The 24971-nt window shown below is 41.4% G+C and overlaps 3 non-coding genes across 3 annotated transcripts; all 3 read left to right on the plus strand.

Moving 5' to 3' along the window:
- Positions 1 to 9399: 9399 nt before the first annotated feature.
- On the plus strand, positions 9400 to 9472 carry TRNAV-UAC (transfer RNA valine (anticodon UAC)). Its single transcript has one exon. It is a non-coding gene; the product is annotated as a tRNA-Val (tRNA).
- A 4751-nt stretch (positions 9473 to 14223) lies between these two features.
- TRNAQ-CUG (transfer RNA glutamine (anticodon CUG)) lies at positions 14224 to 14295 on the plus strand. Its single transcript has one exon. It is a non-coding gene; the product is annotated as a tRNA-Gln (tRNA).
- Positions 14296 to 16785: 2490 nt separating this feature from the next.
- On the plus strand, positions 16786 to 16867 carry TRNAS-GCU (transfer RNA serine (anticodon GCU)). Its single transcript has one exon. It is a non-coding gene; the product is annotated as a tRNA-Ser (tRNA).
- Positions 16868 to 24971: the final 8104 nt, after the last annotated feature.

Consider the following 24971-nt stretch of genomic DNA (forward strand, 5'->3'; position numbering starts at 1 on the left):
CCCGGGCTGAAACGATTCTTGTGCCTCAGTCTCCCGAGTAGCTGGGATTACAAGCCTATGCCAATATACCCCGCTGATTTTTTTTTTTCTTTTTTGTATTTTTAGTAGGGGCGCGTTTTCACCATGTTGCCCAGGCTGGTCTTGAACTTCTGGGCTCGCCTCGGCCTCCCAGAGTGCTGGGACTGCAGGCGTGAGCAACCGCGCCCAGCCAAGATATGGAATTCTTGTGTTCACCAATGGATGAATGGATAGAGAAATGCGTTTAGCTTCCCTGTGCCTTGGAAGTATCATTTCCAATTTATCATGGGTGTGTACATTTTTATTGGTGTACTTGTGAGCTCATCACTAATTTTTGCAGTCTGTTAATCTACCATAGTTTCAGTTTCATTGTATTTTCTTATATATTTATATTGTGTACTGATGTGTGCATGGATTAGTAATGAGTACTCTATTATTTTTAATGTCATAATTATTTATTATTTATTAAAAATAATATTTAATATTAAATATTATTTATTACTTATATTATTTATTATTATAATAATTTATAATATGTCATATTATAAAATATTATTTAATTAAAATTTAATGTCACTCTATTATTTTAATGTCATAAAATACATGAAAATATATTTTTCTGTAGAATCACGTTTTCCTCCTGCTGTGAATAAAGACATAACTCACTAAGGGGAAGAATCTTGGCCAAAATGTGTGATAAATCATGCAGCAGTTAAAAGTGTGCAAAAACAAACAGTAAAGGTGAAAGGAGGCACAAATTTAATAAAGTTACTCCATAAATCATAATTGACATTAAATGTTGGAATGTAGGAACTGATTTATTAACCATATAAATTTAAAACACACATGTTATCTTTTGACAAATTGTTTACCTATTTTAGTTTTCAAAGTGGGCAAAATTAACACCTCAAAACATAAAAGTGTTTTCAGAGAAGGATCACAGAGTGTGTGTGTGTGTGTGTGTTTGTGTGTGTGTGTGTATAATGGTAATATGTAGACTTAACAGCACCTTTTGCCTAAATGACAAAATGGCCTAGACCCAATCTGGCAGAGTCCTTTTTCCAGAAAAACTGGGAAAACTTTTCATATTTAAGTTTGGAACAACAGAGAGAACGGGAAGACTTTGGCATTTAGAGAATGTGAATATTTGTATTTCTCGATAAAGTGAGAAATCTTTTTGGAAAAGCTATGGCTTTAATCAGTTTCAAATCTGAGACCCCTTTCTTGTAGGCAGATGTGCTAACCAGTACACCCCAAAAAACTTTCTCTTCTGTGCAGCAATCCATAGCAGAATGAAAGGAGGATTCTTTGGATATACTCAAACCTAATAACTTTTAATATGTTTTTCTTTTTAGTATATTTTTATCCACAGTGTGTTTCTTCCTTCATACTTTCAATTCGTTAAAATTAACATTTAGGTTGGTGCAAAAGTAGTTGCAGTTTCGGACCATGAATTTTTAAATCATTATAAATAGGCTCAAACACATCTTTATTAATCAAAATAGGAACCATTACAATCAACACATTTTTGCCAACAAGAAATAAGTTTGTTTATTCCTGGAGGGTAAAAATCTGTGCTTCGGGATTGGACAGAAAATGCTTGCATCCCCTCGTTGTGGAAGCGTTTTACCTGCAAAAAGTTGTGGAGATGTTTGAAGAAGTGGTAGTCGATTGGTGAGAGGTCAGATGAATATGATGGATTAGGAAAATCTTCGTAGCCCAATTCGCTCAACTTCAGAAGTGTTATTTGTGTGACGTGCAGTCGAGTCAACGTTGTTGTGAAGAATTGGGCCCTTCCTGTTAACCAATGCTGGCTGCAGGCATTGCAGTTTTCGATGTATCTCATTGATTTGCTGAGCATACTTCTCAGATGTAATGGTTTCACGGGTATTCAGAAAGCTACAGTGAATCAGACAAGCAGCAGACCACCAAACAGCGAATATGACCTGTTTTTGGTACAAGTTTGGCTTTGGGAAGTGCTTTGGAGCTTCTTCTCGGTCCAACCACTGAACTAGTCGTCGCCGGTTGTCGTATAAAATCCACTTTTCATCGCACGTCACAATCCGATAGATAAATGATTCTTTGTTGCGTAGGATAAAGGAAGAAGACACTTCAGAACGGCCCTTTTTTTTTTTTTTTCGCTCAGCTCATGAGGTACCCATTTACCAAGCTTTTTCATCTTTCCAATTTGCTTCAAATGCCGCACGGTAAAATGGTCGACGTTGAATTATTTGGCAACTTCTCTTGTAGTTGTAAGAGAATCAGCTTCGCTGATTGCTCTCAATTAGTCTTGTCAACTTCCCATGGCCCGCCACTGCAACTCTTCATCTTCAAGGCTCTTCTCACCTTTGCAAAACTTCTGGAACCACCACTGCACTGTACGTTCATTAGCAGTTCCTGGGCCAAAGTGCGTTGTTGATATTGCGAGTTGTCTTCGCTGCTTTATGACCCATTTTGAACTCGAATGAGAAAATTGCTTGAGGCCGGGCGCGGTGGCTCACCCCTATAATGCCAGCAATTTGGAAGGCCAAGGCGGGCGGATCACCCGAGGTTGGGAGTTCGTAGACTAGCCTGACCAACAAGAAGAAACCGTCTCTACTAAAAATACAAAATTAGCCGGGTATAGTGGCGCATGCCTGTAATCCCAGCTACTCGGGAGGCTGAGGCAGGAGAATCGCTTGAACCCGGGAGGCAGAGGTTGCGGTGAGCCGAGATCGCGCCATTGCACTCCAGCCTGGGCAACAAGAGCGAAATTCCGTCTCAAAAAAAAAAAAAGTTGAAGAGGGAAAAAATCGTTTATTTTTTTATATCTTGTTAAGAGGGAAGTGAACTTCGCGTCGTGGCCGGTTAACTTAATTGGTTAGAGCGTGGTGCTAATAATGTCAAGGTTGCGGGTTGGATCCCCGAATGGGCCACAGTGGGTGTTAGCTTTTCATCATTTATATCGATCATCTGTGAACGCTGTGAACGCAACCAATATGTCTGAATACAAACTGTAGATCGTCACCGCTGAACCCAAGCAGTCATCAAGATAATTCCACCTGCTAGAGGGGGTATTAAGTAACACTTAATACCTTAATTTGAAAAAAGGATATTGTTTAGTTGTCGTCCTATCTTTTTTTTTTTTTTTTTTTTTTTTTTTTTTTTTTTTTTTGAGACGGAGTCTCTCTCTTGATGCCCAGGCTGGAGTGCAATCGCACAACTGGGCTCACGGCAACTTCATCCTCCTGAGTTCAACCGATTCTCCTGCCTCAGCCTCCCTAGTTATTTTCCATAATCTTGATTCTTGAAGATTAGCTTGGCTTGTTATGTAATTCTTGGTTCACACTTTATTTTTATTTTTTAATGCTGATCTAATTTTTTATATTACTGCTCAGAAGTCTGATACTAGGCTTCTGTTTATAGAAACTTTCCTTGGATAATCGTTTCAATGATTACATCTACTCTATTGACTTTTCTTTCTTTGAGGTAATCCAATTAAAGTATTAGGTTTTCTGAGGCCTTACCTTAACCGTATGCAGAAAAGCCTTCCTTGCTCCTTTGTCTCCATATTTGTTTCCCTAAATTTCTTATTTGCATAGCAGCCATTGAGACTTTAGCTTGAAATGGAAAATATAATTTTTCTTCTTCAAACTTTCCCAACTCTCCACAGCACATCACACCAAAGTGTTAAGTGAAAGATCGTCCTCTTTATTCCTGGTCTAACCCTTATTTTCTCATTTTGTCTTATTTTCTCCTACTCCCTGCCTCAAATTTAGAATTCCTTGGAGTTTCCCCAAACACTGACTTATTTCTCCATGCTGCCTCTAATTCCAGATTCCCCTATCCCCTCCGTCTCTCATCAGCCGATTTCTTACTTTTCATCTATTAAGTCTTGGATTGAGGGAAGAGAGAGACCCTCTCATATTGTTTTATACTCAGTACCTGTTTTAAGAAAAAAAGAAGGAAGCGAAATCAAAGACAGGTAGCCCGGCGCCAGGCCCAAAACCAGAGCTGGGCCTGCCTGCCCTAAACCTAGTAGTTAAAAATCAACTCATGACTTAGAAACCGATGTTTTTCATAGAGTCCAGACATTGTAGAGAAAAACATTGTGAAACTCCCTGCCCTGTTCTCTTTCTCTCTGACCACCGGTGCATGCAGCCCCTGTCAAGTACCCCTTGCTTGCTCAAATCAATCACGACCCTGTCATGTGAAATCTTCAGTGTTGTGAGCCCTTAAAAGGGACACAAATTGTGCACTTGAGGAGTTCAGATTTTAAGGCAGTAGCTTGCCGATGCTCCCAGCTGAATAAAGCCCTTCCTTCTACAACTCAGTGTCTGAGAGGTTTTGTCTGCGGCTCATACTGCTACAGGATCAGTTATCACTTCTTCTGAAAGCTTTTCCTCATTATTTGGAGTGACAGTTGCTCCTTTTCTATGTTTCCGTGATAGTGCATGAGTATTTATCTCTGTGGTTTCATTTGTCAATTTAAAATATAACCACCCTGTTTTGGGTAATTTTATTATGAAAAATCAGTGTTGAGCCCTTTGTTACCTCAGGCATGTCCATTTTTTCAGGATATCTGTTACCGCTAGAGCCTAGCTCAGGACGGGGCACATTGTAGGCTACTCATTAATTTCTTTGAAATAAATATCTAATCAAATTGTTGAAAATAATAAACTCATGCCATTTATGCTGCAGATTTAATGTCAGAAAAAAATCATAAGACTCAAGATCTTGCTAACTGGGAAATACTGTCTTTCTTCTCTGTTTCCTGAAATATTGTGATCAATCCAAGTTTTAGCTGCCAAGAGCAGGAATTTTCCACTTTGCTATTTGTCAGAGATTCATAAGCGGCACTGTCCTGTCATGTCAACAGATTTGGAGGAAGAGCACCATCTCACTGTTGAGCACCTTCCAGATACCCGGGAAATGCTGGAAAAGGAAAAAAGACAGTGACAATTGTCAGTTGACATAGGAAAAGAAATAAAAAATAGACAAATGTTGTACATCATCTGTCCATTAAACAGATTGACATAATCACTGAGCATGTGCTTTCCAGACCAGTAAGAGTGACACAAACAATAGAATGACCGATGACTCCAAGATACACTCACCACACATGAATTCCCAGTCACATGAATTCCCAGATACCACCTCTTTTGTCATCACCTTCTGACAGTCTACTGGGCACAGCTCACCCCTCCCCCATCACATCCCCTGCTCAACACTGTCCTCCAGACAAGCATTGACTTTGCAGAAGCTTGAGTGGTCTCCATATCTCAGTGTGTTGGATCCTCCTGGCTCCTCAAGGTCAAGAAGAGAGTTGGAAATCAAAGCCATAGGAAAACATCAAAGAGTTCCTTGAAATCAAATCCCTGTGTTTACTCTGCCTAGCTTTGGGGGAGAAATTTAGACTCTAGTTATGAGCAGTATTTGGTTATGAATCATGGAGTTTCTACAGCATTAATTTTAACAAATAGAAAGTATGAAGGAAAGGGCCGGGTGGGGTGCAGTGGCTCACGCCTGTAATCCTAGCACTTTGGGAGGCCGAGGCCGGTGGATCACGAGGTCAGGAGTACGAGACCAGCCTGGCCAACATGGTGAAACCTTGTCTCTACTAAAAATACAAAAATTAGCCAGGCATGGTGGCGCACGCCTGTAATCCCAGTACTCAGGAGGCTGAGGCAGAAGAATTGCTTGAACCTGGGAGGCGGATGTTGCAGTGAGCCGAGATCGTGCCACTGCATTACAGCCAGGGAGAGAGTGAGACTCCATCCCGGGGGGGGGGGGGGGCAGGGGAAGAAAAAGGGGGGGGGGGGAAGAAAGTATGAAGGAAAGAAACACACTGTGGATAAAAATATAAAGAAAAACATGACTGGGGGCAGTGGCTCATGCCTGTAATCCCAACACTTTTTGAGGCCAAGGCGGGTGGATCACCTGAGGTCAGGTATTCGAGACCAGCCTTACCAACATGGTGAAACCCTGTCTCTATTAGAAATACAAAATTAACCAGGCGTGTCAGCACCTGCCTATAATCCCAGCTGCTTGGGAGACTGAGGCAGGATACTTGCTTGAATCAGGACCGGGAGGTTGCAGTGAGCTGAGATCGCAGCACTGCACTCCAGCCTGGGCAACAAGAGCGAAACTCCGTCTCAAAAAAAAAAAAAAAAAAAAAAGAGAGAGAGAAAAAGAAAAAAGAAAAACATTAAAAGTTATTAGGTTTGAGTATATCCAAAGAATCACCATCTCATTCTGTTGTGAAAGGCCTGATTGTAGCAGGGAGTTTCTGTAATGTAATAATTAGCATGTCCGCCTAGCATGTGAAAGGATTCTGGTTTTTAAATCCAGTGGAAACAACAGCTTTTCCAAAAAATTTGTCTCATGAATACCTTCTTCCAGTCTGAGGCTGGCGTTTTCTCTCTCAATAGCCTTTTGATGAAGATAATGTTTAGTTTGGATGAAGTCCATAGTTTCAATCTTTTTAAAAATGCTTACTTGTTTTGTCAAATCTACAAAACATTTGACTATCGCAAAGGCAAAAAGGATTTTTCTAAATTTTCTTTAATAGGCTTTGTTTTCATTTTCACTTTAAGGTGTATGGGTGAAAAATTTGAACAAGCGCTTCACAAAGACGGCCAAATGGCAACTGAACAATTTGCAATCAGACAAAAAAAAAAAAAAAAAGAAAGAAAGAGGGAAGAGGGTCTAAACAAGCAAATAAACGAAAAACGAGAGGCGAGGCTACCAGGTTTCTTCCATTTCTGGCAAACATTTATTGTTGTTGTTTTTTCCTTCACCGAATTATTTTCAGAAACCTTCCACAGGAGATTCGTGCGTGGAGGGGGTGGGGTGGAAAGTCGTAGGGAATGGAGAAGATTACTAAGAAAATTTTCCTGTATGGAACTGCGGCAGATCTCTTTGGATAAAGATGACTACTTAACCTCACTCTGCTTTCCTTCGCCGCGGTTGCGGCCGCGACCCTGTTCTTACCACCAGCAATTCCTCCAGGGACTTGGTCAGCAGCCCAACTTGATCTGCGTCTCTCTGCTAAGGTGTTTCCGCAACAGGGTCAACTCCAAGCCTCACCTTTCTAGGAATCCCGGGCGCCGCGCGGAGGTCGGGACTCCGACCTGCATTTCCAGGCGGAGGTTTCCCTGGGTCAGGCGGCCACTCTGCCAGAGATTGTCAGTTATCCAACTGTCAATAGAGCCGCCTCTCCAGCGAGTTTAATTTAGGCACAGAAAAGTCCTGCCTGGGTTGAGGTGGGCTTAGGATGAGTTTACTTGAGTGTGTGATTTAGAAATAGATCTATGGGACAGACAGACACGAAATCGGGCATTGGGGCCCTCGCAGGCAGGGTATCTAGACTGGCAGCTGCCGGTGCAGGATATTGCCAAGGACTCGGCATCCGGCTCAGCTCAAGGTGGGGACGAAGACGTCCCGGTTGCAAGGAGGAGCCCTACTCCCCCCGGAATCAGAACTGTGCATAGCGGGCTCTGGATTTGCCGGGATGTTTGAGGAATTTGAAATGAGAAAGGAGAGGAGGAAATGGTTTAATGGTATATTGAGTTACTGGAGTGTATTTTAGTCACAGATTTTGGTTTTTAAAAATGAGAAATATGGAGTGCAGGATTTCTGCCTGGTTGAGTACAAGGCTAGAAAATAAGTGCTACAACCTCCCTAGTCCACCTACACTTCAATGTCTTAAATCCTAGTGCATCTGCAGAGCCCAGCACCGGATGGGGGAGGGGAGTGGGGGCGGAGAGAGAACAGAACTGGAATTCTAGGTAGGGGAGTCAAATTTGCTAGGCTCTCAACTGAGACCATCGCATTTGTTCTTAGTTGGCTAAGGGTATACACATGATCTGAATCTCTCTGAGTATTCCCAAATTGTTTGGGGGAAAATTTAGCTGGTTTTAACTTAGAGATTAGGTCACACTAGGTCTCACATCCCGTGTACTTTGAGAGGACAAAAGGATAAAGGGTAGAAACTGGCATTTTAAAAGAACCGATTATCACACATTTTATAGGTATTTAATAAGGTAATCCTTAATATTATGACCTGAAATCCTCTCCATGGCTGACTCTCATGTGTTCAGCTTTATTTCATACCCCACTGCCCCTTTCTCTCCAACCACACTGTCCTACTTGCAAATCGGTCCCTCTTATTTACCATGGGTTTGGGTACATATGATTTCTTTTGCCTTTAACACCCTTTTAAACCTAGTTAACATCTCCCCAACCTTTAAATTGAGCATCATTATTTTCTCAGAGAAATCTTCCCCTAAACTTTCTAAATTAATCTTCATATATATTAAATGAGAGCACTATATGTCTCTCTTTTCTTGGAAATGCTGCATTAATTTGGATGATAACTTGATTACTGTCTGTCTCTCACAAGAATATAATTTCCAAGAAGACAGGTGTAGTGCCTGGTTTCGTTTACTAATAAAACCCTACAGTCCATTGCAACGCCCATATATGCAATGGACACACAATAAATATTAGTTGACTAATATGTGAACCCATACCATTCTACAAAGTAAATGTTAATCTTATTTTGAGACAAGGAACTGAGGTTAATAGTTAATTGCCCAAATTGCAGAATTAGTAAAAGAGTTATTTCCTATTTTTCTCGGATTTGAGACTCAATTGCAGAAACTGTGTAATCAGTAGGGAAAGAGGAATTGAATTCTTCCCTTCAAAAATAACAGATAATAACAATGGCCTTCATGGTCAGCATCTTTAAGGAAAAATGCAGACTGGTGTCTTTGAACAGGATTTTCACAATCATCACAGTGAGACACTAATTAACCACACAAATTGAATGCTGTATAGAGAGGTATTTGGTAGACAATAGAACCTTTCCACTTTCCTGATAGTCCTCTGCCCTTCCCAAATTCTGTAAACATGCTTACCCTCGTGATATATCCAGAACAATATGAAGATCTCCAGACAGGAAACGCAGACATCTGGTCATCAAGATAGGAGATACATTCACTTTGAGCCTCAACTTAAGTTCGCAATATTCTGGCCACCTCAACCCTTCCTTTTACACTATGTAGACTCTTGTCTACTACATTACATCTCTTTACATTTTTATCCATAAACTTCGACAACAACGAAATCACACTCTTCTGAATTCCTGCCTCTGCCCCGTGAAAAGAAAAAAAAATGTGAACGTCCACAGTAACGAGCCTCGCATCTGAGGGGAAATTTTCTTAAATTCTCCAGTCACGTCTGAAAAAAAAAAAGTTTTAATGGAGGACTTTGTAGTAAAGAAAAGCATGGTAACCTTGATAATTTACTGAAAGGAAAGGCCAATCAACTCGATGTTACCAAAGGTGAAACAGAAAAATTTAATTCTCCCTTAACGAAGGAAGCCAACGCAGCACGCAGGTTTCCGTGGTGTAGTGGTTATCACATTCGCCTTACACGCGAAAAGTCCTCGGGTCGAAACCGAGCGGAAACAACTTGCAATTTTTCGGGGTGTTTCTGTTTTCCAAGATTCCCTTAGCTGACCTTGACAGTGGACGTCTTTACAATGGCACCATCGCACGATCTCTCGAACACTCTCAGCTTTCAAAAGCAGAATACTGTTCTATTAGGTATTTCTCTCTGCATGTTGTCGGCAGTGTTCTGAATAGGAGGAGATCCCTGCCTTTGAGGGGGCGAGATTGGGGTGGAGGGGTCTCTGCTCTCTTCCTGATGCGAACTGTCGCCTGCTGGCTTTATTCAAGGAGAGGCTCTTGGGGATTTCCGTAAGTAAAGTCTCCGCTTCTAGACCAAGAGTCCCTGACCACTTGAGTGAACATTACCAGTCTCCAGCAATTCATTTATTGTCAGACAATATTTTCAAACATCACATGACTTTTAGAGAAGACAAGAAGAGAAAATGGGGAGGGAATATGTGTAAGACAAGATTCTGCAGGGAGAGCTCAATTAGGGCAGAAGTTACTGCGTCGCCTGTTTCTCCACGATCATTTCCCTTGATGGTCCTATCTCCCGATCGCCACAAAGACCTCAGAGGTTAGGGTCGCAGGCGCCTTGTTTAATGGCCTTTTGGCTTGGAGCATTTCCAATGCGGGTCAATGCGTAGTAGCACTTTTGCGGGAAGTTAGCGTTGCATGGAACATTGGGCCGCACCCGCCTCTCCAGGTCCCGGCTGGGCTCTGGTTGCTCACTCACTGCTGTGAACCTGGCTCCCTCCGAAGCATGGCAAAGTTCCACTTAAGGACGCTCCAGGTGGATATGGGGTAAAGCTAGGGTGTTTCCCGGCATGTACATACACTGGGGTCCTCGAAAGGAACCTAGACGAGGAGATGTGTGGGCACAAAGTGTGAAGATGTTTGTGTCACATGTTAAGTTAACCAGAGTGCGTCCACCACAGAAGAACTAAATAACTAACTAACTGGAATGATTCTACCAGTTTTTGTCAGCTAGCTTTAATAATTAGCCACTACACTGCTGGCAGATTGATTACATGAATTGAATAGCCTAATGTCAGCGATGGAAGCTAAGCATGGGCCCAGTAACAATGGGCTTGTCTGTTACAGGAACTTAAAAAGATCTTTTCAAAATTCAAATCTGTTCATGAGACTTCTCTGCCTAAAATCCTTCCATGGATTCCCATTGTTGGTAGGGCCAATTCAAAAATCTTTAACTTGGCCTATACATAGTAATCATAGTTCTTAGTTTAGACTCAATATAGATCAATTCATGCCTGTTAATTTTAGTGCGCCATCCTCTTTACCATCAAGTAAAGTATCCTGATTTATTTATAACAATATACTAGAGGGTCCTGCACCATGCACATGTTCTCTCCTCCTCAGGCCTCATCTCCTATTACTTGCACATCACTCCGCAGCTCAGTCTTAATCACCAGACACACTGACGCTGTCTCAGCTCTTCTCCCCTCAGGTGTTTTGGCCATGTTGTTCTCTCTGAGGTGCAGAAAAGAAGGCCTCTGCTGGCCCTTCTCCTTGCTCTCCATTCAGCCTCTTCCTTTTCCCACCTGATTCTATCACATTCCCAAAGTCTTGCCTAACTGAGAGAAGGTGATATTCCAGAAAGAAACATTCCCCAGTATGAATTTCTCTACATTTTCACTGATTGTAATTCAGGAAGAAGGAGGGGTAGAAATGTGCCCAGGGTCCTATTTATGCTCAATATAGTTAAAACAAACAAGCAAGGAAAAAGAATATTGGGATCAACCCTCTTAAGCACAGGTGGACAATGGCCGTCAAAATTGCCAATGCACTACTCTTTGATGCAGCTTTTCCACATGAATGCAAGGTATCATGGCAGATATCAGAGATGGTGTATGTTCATAGATATAAAGAGTTTGCAATAGCCGATGGAAAACTAAACTAACTGCTCATTAAACTATGATATATACTAACATAATTGAATACTATACTTGTTTATTTATTTATTTATTTTTTTGAGATGAAGTCTCACTGTGTCGCCCAGGCTGGAGTGCAGTGGCACAATCTCCACTCATTGCAACCTCCACCTCCCAAGTTCAAGACATTCTCCTGTCTCAGCCTCCTGAGTAGCTGGGATTACAGGCATGCACCACCATGCCAGGATAATTTTTGTATTTTTAGTAGAGATGGGGTTTCACCATGTTGGCCAGGCTGGTCTCCAACTACTGACCCAGATGATCCGCCCACCTCGGCCTCCCAAAGTGCGGTGATTACAGGCGTGAGCCACTGCTCCTGGCCAACTACTACACATATATTTTTTAAATTATCATACTTTAAATTCTGGGGTACATATACAGAACATGCAGGTTTGTTACATAGGTATACACGTGTATAGTATATGTAATACTATACATATTTTTGAAAGAATGAAGAAAACTTGTCTATTCTAATATGGAAAGGTTGCAAAAGTACATTGTAAGTAAAAATTTAAAAAGGCAAGGGACTTAAAAAGTGTATAAAATGCCACTATTCATGAAGAGAAAAAGGAAAACACTTGTGTAACTTTGTCTATGTATTCAAAATCTCTGGAACGATAAACAAGATATTAAAAACAGTGGTAAAGCTTTTGGGAAACAATGACTGAGTAGACAACGATTGGGTTTAACGGCCCCTGGAATGGTGACTAGAACCACATTTCTACCATTTTTCAATACCAAGGTCTTCGAAGCGACCTTTGATTTGAGGTCACTTTAGGAATCTGAGGGAACACATAGGAAGACTCCCAAATTGAGGATCTGGACATAAGAAACCTGGGACGATCTCGATCATGGGACCATCGAGAATCAGACTCGTTGGGAATATCCTTCAGGAACCAATTTGTATGTTGTATTAGTGAGCGGCTTTTACGAAGCAAAGACTCATTAATATTTCACCGAATCTGATTCATTGTCTGCATGTATTGACTAGACATTCAGAAGGCAGCAAATATTTCCATAAATTCCTGGGCCATTAGCCACAGTTTGAAATGTTTAAGCGTCCTCTTTCAAGTCTACGAATACAGCCATTTTGCTTTGTTTTTGCGTTAAGAGGAAATTTCTCGTTATTTCTATTAAGACTCTAAAGCAACTAAGAAATTGTTCCTCCCTGTAAGACAAACAGGAATTACGTTGAAGAATTTAATACTTTCGAGGAGAAGGGGCGGGGATGCGGGTGAGATGAATAACAAAAGCACGGGTTTGCAGTCGGCTGGTTAGCTCAGTTAGTTAGAGCGTGGTGGTAATAACACCAAGGTCGCGGTTTCGATCCCCCAATGGGCTATTGGCTTTTTTCCCCTCTCGAGAAATTTGGTTTTCGTGCTCTTAGATGATTCAAATTCACCGTCCCCATTTCTTAACGAACCTAGAACCTAAGTTCGTTTCCGAATCATCTGAAAATCTACATCTCCCCAGGTAATAATCTTCTTCTTCTTCTTCTTTTTTTTTTTAAATGTTCTTTCTGTTTCCTCCAGGAATAAGGATTGGGGACAGAAAGCTGTTCAGAGCAGAGACCTCCAAGACTGGGAGCCTGCTTAACGAAAGGGGGGGGGGGCGGGGAAGAGTTCAAGGAGTGGAAAAATAACTGGCATTTTTTTTAAAAAAATAAAGCTTATTTGATTTCAGATTTTCCTTCCAAATTAGTCCTGAAACCTACCTTCTTTCTCAAATTGTCGAGACACAAGATAAAGAGAATAAATCTTTAGAAGGTTGTGGATATGTGTCTCTGAAAACCCTTTCAAATTTAACTGACAGACAACATTGTCCTGTGAGGAAGCTATCTCTTTAAACAAGGAACACAGACTTTTTGTTTTGTTTTGTTCACAGAAACCGATTCTGTGTGTGTATGTGTGTGTGTGTGTGTATGTGTGTGTCTGTGTTTGTGTTTTCACATGGGCTTCTGTGTGTGTCACAAAGGGATATGCGAGGGAGAAGCAGGGAGTTTTCTTTGTGTCCGTTTGGAAGTTTACCCTGCACATATTTCTCATTGCTGAAGGGCAGTGGAAGGACCAGGGGAGCTATGCACTGTCCTGGGAAACTCCAGAGGGATCTTTGTCTACCCTTCCCCTTCTTTCCCTGAGTTGCTATCCTAGGGTTGCTGGGATCTTCCTCTAACCCAGTAGTTCAAGTGCATTTATTTCAGCTTTCTGTAAACAGCAAAGTGGCTCCCCTGTGACTTCGGTAAAATCTTTCCATAACGTGTCCTTAAAAACGCTACATGTTACCCTGGTAACAACGATTTTTGAGAAAATAATTAGATCTATAACGAAAAGGAGTAAAGCATCTCAGGTATCTGACTCAAATTTCTCACCTGTAAAATAGAGACTATGGGTCCCATCTCACAGAGTGGTTGTGAGCCTCACAGGTAAGGTAACAATAGAAAACACTTGTCACAAAAACAGGCACACAGTAACCTGGCATACTGTGTGCCTGACACCTGGCACACAGTCTTGTTTAACAATCTCACTTGTCTTCCATTGATGAAATAGAGGCCGAGGCCCGGGGCGCCAAGCTCCTAAACCACTTGAAAGGAGTGGTTTAGGATGAGAGGACTCCTGACATTTGGAAGTCAACGTTTTCCATTAAGACTGTGGTGTAAAAGGTGTTGAATGTAGGCATGTGGCAGGTAAGCGTCTTCTTGACTTAATCCTCCAAGAGGAAAAGCAGAATGCACCCATCACCCAAACCATGGGGCGGAGGGAAGGAACCTAAGGTGGAGAAATAGGTCACCTATGACTTCAGGAAATATTAATTCATCCGCAGGTTCCATGGTGTAATGGTTAGCACTCTGGACTCTGAATCCAGTAATCCGAGTTCAAATCTCGGTGGAACCTTGGTTTTAGTCCTCTGCAGTCAAATCCCCATCTTCTCTCCACAATCTATACTGTTGCTCATACAAATCACTCGACCAAATTTTATTCTTGGTATTTCCACGTCACATCTCTTGAGCGGAGTATCTTTAGCTGCCAACCAAATAATAACTTTATTTTTGCTGCGCACAATTTGTTCTTTGGAGAAAAAAGAGAGAAACCTCAAAAGGAAATGCACAAGGCAGTCGCTCGGGTCCTGCTGGAACTGGAAATCAAAGTCTCCAGAAAAGATCTGCAAACAAGTGAGGAGACAATAGATAGGAGGCTACTGAGAAGAGAGAAAGGAAATTTGGTGATAGTCACGAACAGAGAAAAGCTGGGATGGAAACTGAGGAAAGGACTTACCCACTAAATGGGTCTGGGAGAGCTGACAGTCGCCGAAGCCGAGAGAAAACTGTACTCAGACAAGACCACAAGGGGATAGAAGCTGAACTTGTGAGGGCTGGGCAGATAGAACAGGTGACGGGAAAGATACAACTGGCGATAGTCAATAGTCAATAGAGATTGATGCTGCTTCGAGTTTGCACAAGCAAGTTTTACTTGGACAGAGAAGAGGGGGAAATGAGCTGAAAAGACTCCCTATCCCAGGATAACGGAGTTTACTCTACGCCCTCTCTCCGCCAATCTCCCCAACCACCAACATCCCGCAGCGTTTCCTAGTGAGGGTTCCCTGAGCTCATTGATGGGCGCTCAGCAACTCAGCTTTCTTGGCATTTCCGTCTGGGCATGGACCAGCTCCTGAAGAAGGGGTTTCAGAGCTCGGACCCTCTTAGATTGTAGAAGTTCAGTCACCCGGAAATTGCTGGGGCGGTTTGGTTTTGGAGAGAGGCGGGGACGAAAGAAGAAAGCTGTGAGCGAGGAGAGAAGGCAGGGAATGTGAACAGGAAAAAGCTCTTGCGCTAAGGAATGTCAGAGAAGCCAGCGCCCGGTGCAGCCGAGAAGCTTAGCGACAGGGTTGCTGGGCCGGAGACCACGAGATCCTAGAGGCTACAAAGAAACATTTCCCCAAATGTGTCTCCCCTACCGCGCACTAGCTCCCTATGGGATGTGAATGCTCCCTACTTCCATCTTCCCCTGCAAATCATTCTCGCCTTTTAGATAATATCTTACCGTGACAGAACAACTGGAAATGCTGGTGTCTCCAAAGTCTTCTGTAAACAAGACACAGAGATGTGTGTCTCAATTGCGTATTTTACACGATTTTATGAAGGAACTGACAAATTCCTCATTTACTTCCGACTAATAACATTCCATTTTTAACAAAACGGAACGTACATATTGGGCCATGGAAAGTTAGTGTTTTCATTTTTTTTACAATTATTGAGACTCGTAGGAAAATTCTTGGACTTTTATCAAATATGAATACAAATACAAATATGGATATCCGTAAAGTTATATATTTTAAGTCCTCCCAAATCTCCTGCTCGCCATCACTTTTATTTATTGCTACCATTTATTTATTAAATTTAGATAAACGTAATGAGAATGTGTTGAAGATTCCACTTTAAATAATGCACCTTAAATAATCATAAAAACACCTTTTGGAAGGCTCGGACTTATTCAAAACCACAATCTACTGATCTTTTTGTTGTTAATTCCACTGAACCTTTCTTATTCCGGCTATAAGAAGTATTTATCCGCGGACAATGAATTGATGGAGAAAAAAATATTAACAGCCATTTCACTAAAAGATGCATTTCCAATGCAACTCTACTTTTCATATATACTAAATTACTTAACAAAATTGTTGATTTGTGTTTGTTATTGTGTGCCACCATTGAATGTAAAGGTAATTCAAACCAGAAGAAAAACGGTGAAACTCTTGGGGATTTATGGTCAATGGAAATAAAAAAAAATTAGAGGTTTCAATTTATATAAGTATTTTCCGTTGCTGTCAGTTACGATAGCGTCTTTAAGCATAAAAATACATAATATTGGGATAAAATTCTGTGGCAGAAACAGAAAAGAAATACATTGGCAGTAGAAAAAGGATTCCCCCCACCCCACCCAGCCGCCTCAATTTTCAGCTGCTTAGCCTTCAGTAAGAAGGGCTGTAAGGCCTAACATGAGATCTGAGGAATGAGTAATGAACTAAGGCAGGTGAAGTGAGGGCAAAGAGAAGAGTTAAAAGAGTGCTGCGGGTGGAAAATGAGAAGAAGGAGAGCATGGAGCTTGGGGAGAAAAAAAAAATTCACTGTAGTTGGAAAGCTAGAATGGATACGGAGGAACGATGACACTCAAGACTGGACACACGGGCGCTGGGCAGGATCATTAAACTGTAAAAGGTTCTCCATATGAAGGTGGAAAGAACTTGCTTTGCGTAAGAATTCTTTAAGGAGACCACAGTTTGAAGGATATTACAATACATATCAACATATCACCATAATTAAACTGCAAGTCTTCGTCAAAAGCAAGCCTTAAAAGAGTATCCCAAAAACACAGTGTTTTCAGAAGGACGAGGTGGCCGAGTGGTTAAGGCGATGGACTGCTAATCCATTGTGCTCTGCATGCGTGGGTTCGAATCCCACCTTCGTCGACCGTTTTCTTTAAGAGGGTAACCAGGTTTCTGTCGCAGGTCTGAGTTGCTCTCAGAAAAGTTATATAGATTATCTACAGCTTTCCTCCTTTTGCTTCCTCTCATTTCTCTCGACCATCTTATCAGTTTTATTTCCTCCTGAGGTTCAAAGGAATTCTTGCGGATCTGAGTGGAATTACTCTCCATTCTTAGATTACAATTTACTACATCCGGCACGTGGGCTGCGGGCATTGTCTGCACCTGAAGGGCTCTTAGCCAAGATGTCCGCATGGTGCAATGGATCCCTTGCTCCACTCATATAGTGCCTCATGTTGCAAAGCGAAAGAATCAAAGGCGTTGGTCAGAAACTGATAACCTCTCCTTCTCCGAACAATTAACAGAAGTTTGTGTGTCACCTTCCTTTCTATTTACATATGAACGAGTAATTTGTACCTTTGCTTATTGTCCAAGTAAAGTGCTTTGGAATCTCCTGTCTTGGATTTGCTTCAAAATACTAGTTGGTGTTGGAGAGCAACAGAGAAAACAACATTACAAAATGTTAATTGTTTAAGCTGGTTGATGGGAAGTTGAATGTTCGTTATACTAAATCTTTTTACTTCCTCAAATTTTTACTAAAATGTTTTTTATATATATATTTTTTTGGACAGAATCTTACTCTGTCGACCAGGCTGGAGTGCAGTGGCGCCATCTCAGCTCACTGCAACCTCTGCCTCCCTGGTTCAAGCGATTCTTCTGCCTCAGCCTCCCGAATAGCTGGGACTACAGGCGCCCACCACCACGCCCAGCTAATTTTTGCATTTTTAGTAGAGGCGAGGGTCTCGCCTTTTTGGCCAGACTGGTCTGGAACTCCTGACCTTGGGTGATCCACCGACCTCGGCCTCCCACAGTGCTGGGATTACAGGCGTGAGCCATTGCGCTCAGCCTTTTTAAACTTTTCACCCAGAAATAATTTCAAACTTAAGGAAAAAAATCAAGAATAAGAAGAGTATAAAGACCACCCGTATACCTTTTATCAGGATTCACCTATTAACGTTCATTCTCTCTCTCTGTATGTGTTTATATCTGTGTATGTTTGTGTGTGTGTCTTCCAGAACATTTACGAGTAAATTATATATATTATGTTCTTTTGCCCTTAAATATTTAAGTGAGTATTTCCTAAAGGAATATTTTCTTGTGCTATAACCATAATATAGTTACCAATTCAGTATATTTAACATTAATATAATTTTTTGTGAATTTTCTAACCTGTATTCCATTTTTTTCAATTGGCCAGTAGTATCCTTTATAGTATTTACCCCCTCCATTTCAGGAATCTGTCTAGAATTGGGTGTTTTCTATATCCCTTTAGTCTCCTTTAACCTGGAACATTTTCACAATCTTTCTTTGTATTTTATGATATTTACTTTTTGAAGAACCTGGTAACTGCTCACATTTTTAAAACATAGAACATTTCTTATTTGGGCTTTGCGTGATTTTCTACCCTCATAATTGGGTTCACATTATGCATCCCAGAGAATAGAATGTACATGGCATGTCGTTCTCAGGACTATTAAATCTGGAGACATGCAATGTTCATTGCCCCTCATTGCTGAGGTTAATTCCAATCACACAGTCAAGTTGATGTATGTGTATAGTTTCCCCCTTGCAACTAATAAGCAATCTGCGGGAGATGCTTAAAGATCATACAAATAACTTGCTCCCTATCAAAATTTTCCTCTAGAGTTAGCATCTATTGATAATTCCTACCTGAACCATATTTACTATGATGGTTGCAAAATGGTGTTTTTTTTCAACTCCGGAATTTTCTTCACATTTACCAGTTTTTACTTTGGCATTCTATTGTAATCAAGAATCCCCCTTGGCCGGGCGCTGTGGCTCACGCCTGTAATCTCAACACTTTGGGAGGTCGAGGCTGGCAGATCTCAAGGTCAGGAGTTCAAGACAAGCCTGGCCAATATGGTGAAACCCCATCTCTACTAAAAATACAAGAAAAAAAAATTAGCCGGGTATGGTGGCGGGCGCCTGTTGTCCCAGCTACTCGGGAGGCTGATGTAGGAGAATCGCTTGAACCTGGGAGGTGGAGGTTGCAGTGAGCCGAGATTGCGCCACTGCACTCCAGCCTGGGTGGCAGAGTGAGACTCTGTCTCAAAAAAATAAAATAAAATAAAATAAATAAAAAGAGTCCCCCTTTAACATCTATTTATGTATTTATTATCAGTATGGACTTATAAAATCTTATTTTTCAGTGGTTTACAATTCCATTATTGCCTTTAATAACTTTGGTAGTCCATATAACCCAGATTTTGTCAGAGGCAGACCCTTCAAGCTGAGTACTCTGTCCTTGTGACATTCTTCCACCATATTTCTTAAACTTTCTTAATTTCTGGCATAACAAGTTGTTCTAGGCTCTACTGCATTTACCCTGTCCCAGTCCTGAAGTCTCCTGTTTCTTAGTGGTGCTCTTTTAGTGAAGAATGTATTAGAGACCAATATCCAGGGTCTAAGTGTATTTACTGTTTCTAAGGCACCTTTGCTTCTAGAACATTTTATCAACAATATCTAGGAAACACGTGTATACTCACACATACATAATATGTAAATACACACACATATATGTACATGTGCACATATACATGCCTATGCACATACATACGCGTATTTTAATAATTATGAGTACCCAACGATATTTACTTTTTTTTTTTTTTTTTTTTTGAACCGGAGTTTTTCTCTTGTTGCCCAGGCTGGAGTGCAATGGTGCGACCTCGGCTCACCGCAACCTCCACCTTCTGGGTTCAAGCGATTCTCCTGACTCAGCCTCCCGAGTAGCTGGGATTACAGGCATGTGCCACTACCCCCAGCTAATTTTGTATTTTTAGTAGAGATGGGGTTTCTCAATGTTGGTGAGGCTGGTCTTGAACTCTCGACCTCAGGTGATTCGCCCGCCTCATCCTCCCAAAGTGCTGGGATTACTGGCACCGGCGTGAGCCGCCGCGCCGGGCCGGATGTTTACAATTCTAATGTATCCCCTGAGGAGATTTTTTTTTTTTTTTTTTTTTTTTTTTGCCTTCCCACCATCACCTATTTGTATAATCCTCTTCTGCAATTAGAATAGTGGCTGAAATGATTTACTCAAACGAGTAAATCAACACATTTAGTAATGTGCCCTATCCTATAATACACCTAAAATTGCTTCAAAATTGCTTTGTCCACATTACAACAGAAAACAAAATCAATTAAAAAGAGTCCAAGATTTGTTTGTAATTCTCGTCCTGCCCCAAGTTAAAAGTAACATGGTCTGATTCTTTCTTTTTGTATACTATGGTTTGGTATTCACTTGAGTATGAGCCCAGGCTAGAATATAGTGGCGTGATCTCAGTTCACTGCAATCTCCACCTCTCGGAGGCTCAAGTCACACTCCCACCTCTCCAGAATAGCTCATTTTTTGTATTTTTTTGTAGAGACAGGATTTTGCCCTTTCTCTCAGACTGGTCTCAAACTCCTGATCTCAGGGATCCGCCTCGGCCTCCCAAAGGGCTGGGATTAAAAGTGTGAGCCACTGCGTCCGGCAACCACTACACTTCTAGGTAACTGACTTCATTGCTTCCTGATTTATCCTCCTTCTACATGTCTGCCTTCTTATTTTCCCTTTTTTCTTGCACTTCAGAAAGTAATATAGTACTATAAATACTCCTTTGCATTTTGCTTTTTCTTCACTTAATGTCTTCTAGAAATTGCTCCGTATAAGTTAATAGATATCGTCCCTATTCACTCTGTTTCACAGTATCCCAATGTGTACACGCACTGTAGGTATAAACTAATCTCCTATGACTGGACATTTAGTCAAAATGCTTTTGGGAGTCAGTGGGTAAAAATAAATTGAAGATTGTAGGCCTACGGGGTCTCCAGATAAGAACATCTTCAAAGCAGCAAGATTAAAGGAACAAAACATTTTCCCCTTATCATCTTATTTCCGTTTGTCCGATTCATTTTTTTGTGTGTAAATTCCCATTAATTAGGGTGCTCATTGTTTAGAATAATTTATATACTTTTTTTGTTTTTTTGTTTGTTTGTTTTTGCCATATGTAACGACTCACTAAAGAGGGCTTTAATTTAAATTTTTTTCTTAGGGCCGGGCGCGGGGGTTTTATTCCTGCAATCGCCAGCACTTTGAGAGACCGAGGCGGGCGGATCGCTTGAGTCCATGAGTTCGAGACCAACATAGCGAAGCCCTGTCTCTACAGAAAGTACAAAACATAGGCCTGGCGCGGTAGCTCACGCCTGTCATCCCAGCACTTTGGAAGGCCGAGATGGGCGGATCACCTGAGGTCAGGAGTTGGAGACTAGACTGACCAACATGGTGAAACTCCGTCTCTGCTAAAAATACAAAATTAGCCAGGCGTGGTGGCACATGCCTGTAATCCCATCTACTCGGGAGGCTGAGGCAGGAGAATTGCTTAAATCCGGGAGGCGTAGGTTGCAGTGAGCCGAGATCGCGCCATTGCACTCCAGCCTAGGCAACAAGAGCTAAATTCCGTCTCAAAAAAAAAAAAAAAAAAAAAAGTTAGGTTGGCGTGGCAGTGCGCTCCTGTAGTCCCACATACCCCATTTCCTCAACAACAACAACGCAAATTGCAAATATCTTACCAAGACTCCCCTCTCCGATTTTGCTATTGAATCCTGAAGCATAAACTTAAAAAAATTTTTACTGCATTCCATTTTCCCTCCTAGCATTTCAAATTTAACTTATTTGTTTCTGTTTTCCCCATAAAGTCCAAATGACTCTAGTTTATGTATATGGGGATAAAAATGGTGTCTTCATGATTAACATATATTGCTTTAGAGAAGAATTCACAAAGCTTTCTCATTAACTTTATCTAAAGTTTACAAATCATGTGCGGAAGCGTATAAAGGAGTGACAGTGAGCAAGAGAGTCTAACCCAAGTAAAAATGCAGAACAGCTGGCCCTTCGTAACCGTGGGTTCTGCATGCAACGGATTCAACCTACTGCTGATCTAAAATACTTGAAAAACCCTGCGACTATACCGAACATGTACAGAAATTTTCTTGTCGTTATTCCCTAAACAGTGCAATATAACAACTATTTACATAGCATTTGCATCATGTAAGACAGCGGTCCCCAACCTTTTTGGCACTAGGGACTGGTTTAGTAGAAGACAATTTTTCCACGGACGGGACCGGTACCGATCCGCGGCCGGGAGGTTGTGGACCCCTGATATAAGGTGTGATAAATAATCTAGAAATGGTTTAAAGTATGCCGGAAGGTGTACATAGGTTATAAGCAAATACTCGATCATTTTATATCAAGGACTTGAGCACTGGTAGATTTTACTATTCGCAGGAGGTCCTGAAACCAACCTTTCACAGATACCAAAGGACGACTGTATAGTTATTGAGCAGAAGTAAAAAATGCTTTTCCTTCGCGTGTACGAAAATTATAAAACCGTAACATACCAAAGATAGGTGTGTATTCTATTCACTGGAAGACAGAACGCGAATCCGTTGGAAATTAAATTTGTCATCTCTCTTTTGAAATGAGTGATAAGGGAAGGTATTGCAAGAACAGATGAGAAAAGAAAACGATTAGCGCCTTTATAAAAGTTGGGCGGTGGAGTAGTAACTAATTTTAAGAGGTTAAGTAAGGAGACGTTGAGAATCTGATTTTCTTAATTATATCATGGTACCGGGAAACGGTGATCATTAAGAAAAACACCGTAACAGAGGATGGCTTCGATCCATTGATCTCTGGGTTATGGGCCCAGCACGCTTCCGCTGCGCCATTCTGCTCGCAGGTGGAGAAAACACTCTACTTTTCTTCACTAAGATGATAATCAATAAGCTCATATTTCCTCATACCAACAAATTCTGGTTTATTTATAAAATGGAATCTTATTTAGCTGTAAGAATGAATTTCTGTGACAATACAAGTACTCTTTTAATACAAATAAATGTTTTTATTTATTATTATTATTATTATTGAGACATGGTCTCACTTTCACCCAGGTTGGAGGGCAGCTACGCCATCTAGGCTCACTGCAACCTCTGCCTCCGCTTCCCAGGCTCAAGCTATCCTCCCGCCTCAGCTTCCCGAGTAGCTGGGGCTACAGGCGCGCTCCACCACACCCAGCTAATTTTTTTTTTTTTAAGTTTTTGTATTTTTTATAGAGAGGAGATTTCTCTGTGTTGCCCAGGCTGGTCTTGAACTCCTGAGCTCAAGCAATCCTTCCGTCTCGGCCTCCAAATGTGCTGGGATTACAGGCATGAGCCACCGCACTCGACCCAAATAAACCTTAAAATGACATACATACATCTCAAAACCATAATGTTGTGCAAAAATGCCACACTATGGGATATACTCTATGATTTCACTTCTGTCGAGTTCAAGAACAGGCAAACTAACATCTGGTGGTAGAAGTCAGAATAGTACTTAGCTTACAGGATGCAGTATTGACTTGATAAGGTAACACAACGCAATTTGGAAATTTTCTCAATCTTGATCTGGATGGTGTAATTTCATAATTACATGAAATTATACATATATAAAATTCATTGAGCTCTATCTATACTTTTTTTTACATTTTATTGTGTGTAAAGTATACTTCAATAAAGTACTGAAAAAAGTGAAAGCAGAAATGAAGAAAGGAAAGAAAGAAGGCAGGAAAAAGGAAGTATGTTCTAATATACTTCAGGGAGCTAAGGCAAAAGTGACCAGAGGACAACTTCCTAAACAAAGTTGTAGAGCCATGAAGTGGTCCGTAGGAGCAGGAGGAAATTCCTAGCACTGTTTGGAAAAAGTACCTGAGCTCTGCCTCCTGCAGATAACACTCCCTCAATGCAAAACACTATTTCGCCGAGCCTTGCTCTCCTCCCAGGAAGGCAGGATTGTTTATAACCCCTAATGTATGAAAGAATGATAGACCTAATAGGGGTACTGGCTCTGATAGATTTTGAAAGCATTCTCCCAAATAAGAAGAAAGTTTCCTTTTAATGTATTAATTCCAAAAGAAAAAAGTAGAAATTAAAAGGAGCTCCAGAAAACTAAGAAATATTTCTTGTTTAATTGAGGTGCTAATTCATTCAATATTCAGGAAAACGTGTCTGTTTGAACCATGGGTCTGGACTTCAGAGGCAAAGAAAGATCTCCCCAGTGGGCACAGGTCTCTTCTGTGGCTGGCTGCATCTACTGCATGAAGACCACATGCTTTTCTTTTTTTTTCTTTTTGAGACGGAGTCTCACTCTGTCGCCCAGGCTGGAGTGCAGTGGTGCGATCTCGGCTCACTGCTAGCTCTTCCTCCTGGGTTCACGTCATTCTCCTGCCTCAGCCTCCCGAGTACCTGGGACTACAGGCGCCCGCCACCACTCCCGGCTAATTTTTTGTATTTTTAGTAGAGACGGGGTTTCACCGTGTTAGCCAGGATGGTTTCGATCTCCTGACCTCGTGATCCGCCCGCCTTGGCCTCCCACAGTGCTGGGATTACAGGCGTGAGCCACCGCGCCCGGCCAACCACATGCTTTCCTTTTTGGCTTCCTTTTATGCATTGTTGTCAGTGGTTGGGCAAGTGCAGTACTAACTATGAGAGTCCAGGAGTGGAGCAGAGACTATACCTTGAGGTCCCTGGAAAATGAGTAAAGAGAGTCAGGCTATTTCCGGGGCAATGGTGGGGAAGTCAGTTAAAACTACTGGTGGGGAAATCAACACATAAAGGCAGATGCTCACGCACAAACGCACAGATAGGTAGACATATAGACACACATACAAAGGCACCAAACAATTTATAGCTATTCTTTAACCAGTCCTTTAATTTTATTAAATTCCAGCATTCTCTCTTTTAGAGAATCCAGTCATATCTTGCTTGAAACTTTCACTTGAAGTAAACACAACAACATTCAAGGGGAGTTATTCTGTTTCCTTATGCTAGGGTACCAGCCAATAAGAAGACTTGTAATATAATTGCTGAACACAGAATCTTTGAGGATTGAACCTGGGGTGCCCTCCTTAAGGGAGCAAGCTGTAAGTCTTGCCATATTCTTATGCTGTGCTGATGCAGGATAAGAAGCATCTCTAAAACATTTAGACCTGCACTA

This window comes from Gorilla gorilla, chromosome 5, assembly GCF_029281585.2.
Source record: "Gorilla gorilla gorilla isolate KB3781 chromosome 5, NHGRI_mGorGor1-v2.1_pri, whole genome shotgun sequence".
In the NCBI taxonomy this organism is placed as follows: Eukaryota; Metazoa; Chordata; class Mammalia; order Primates; family Hominidae; genus Gorilla; species Gorilla gorilla.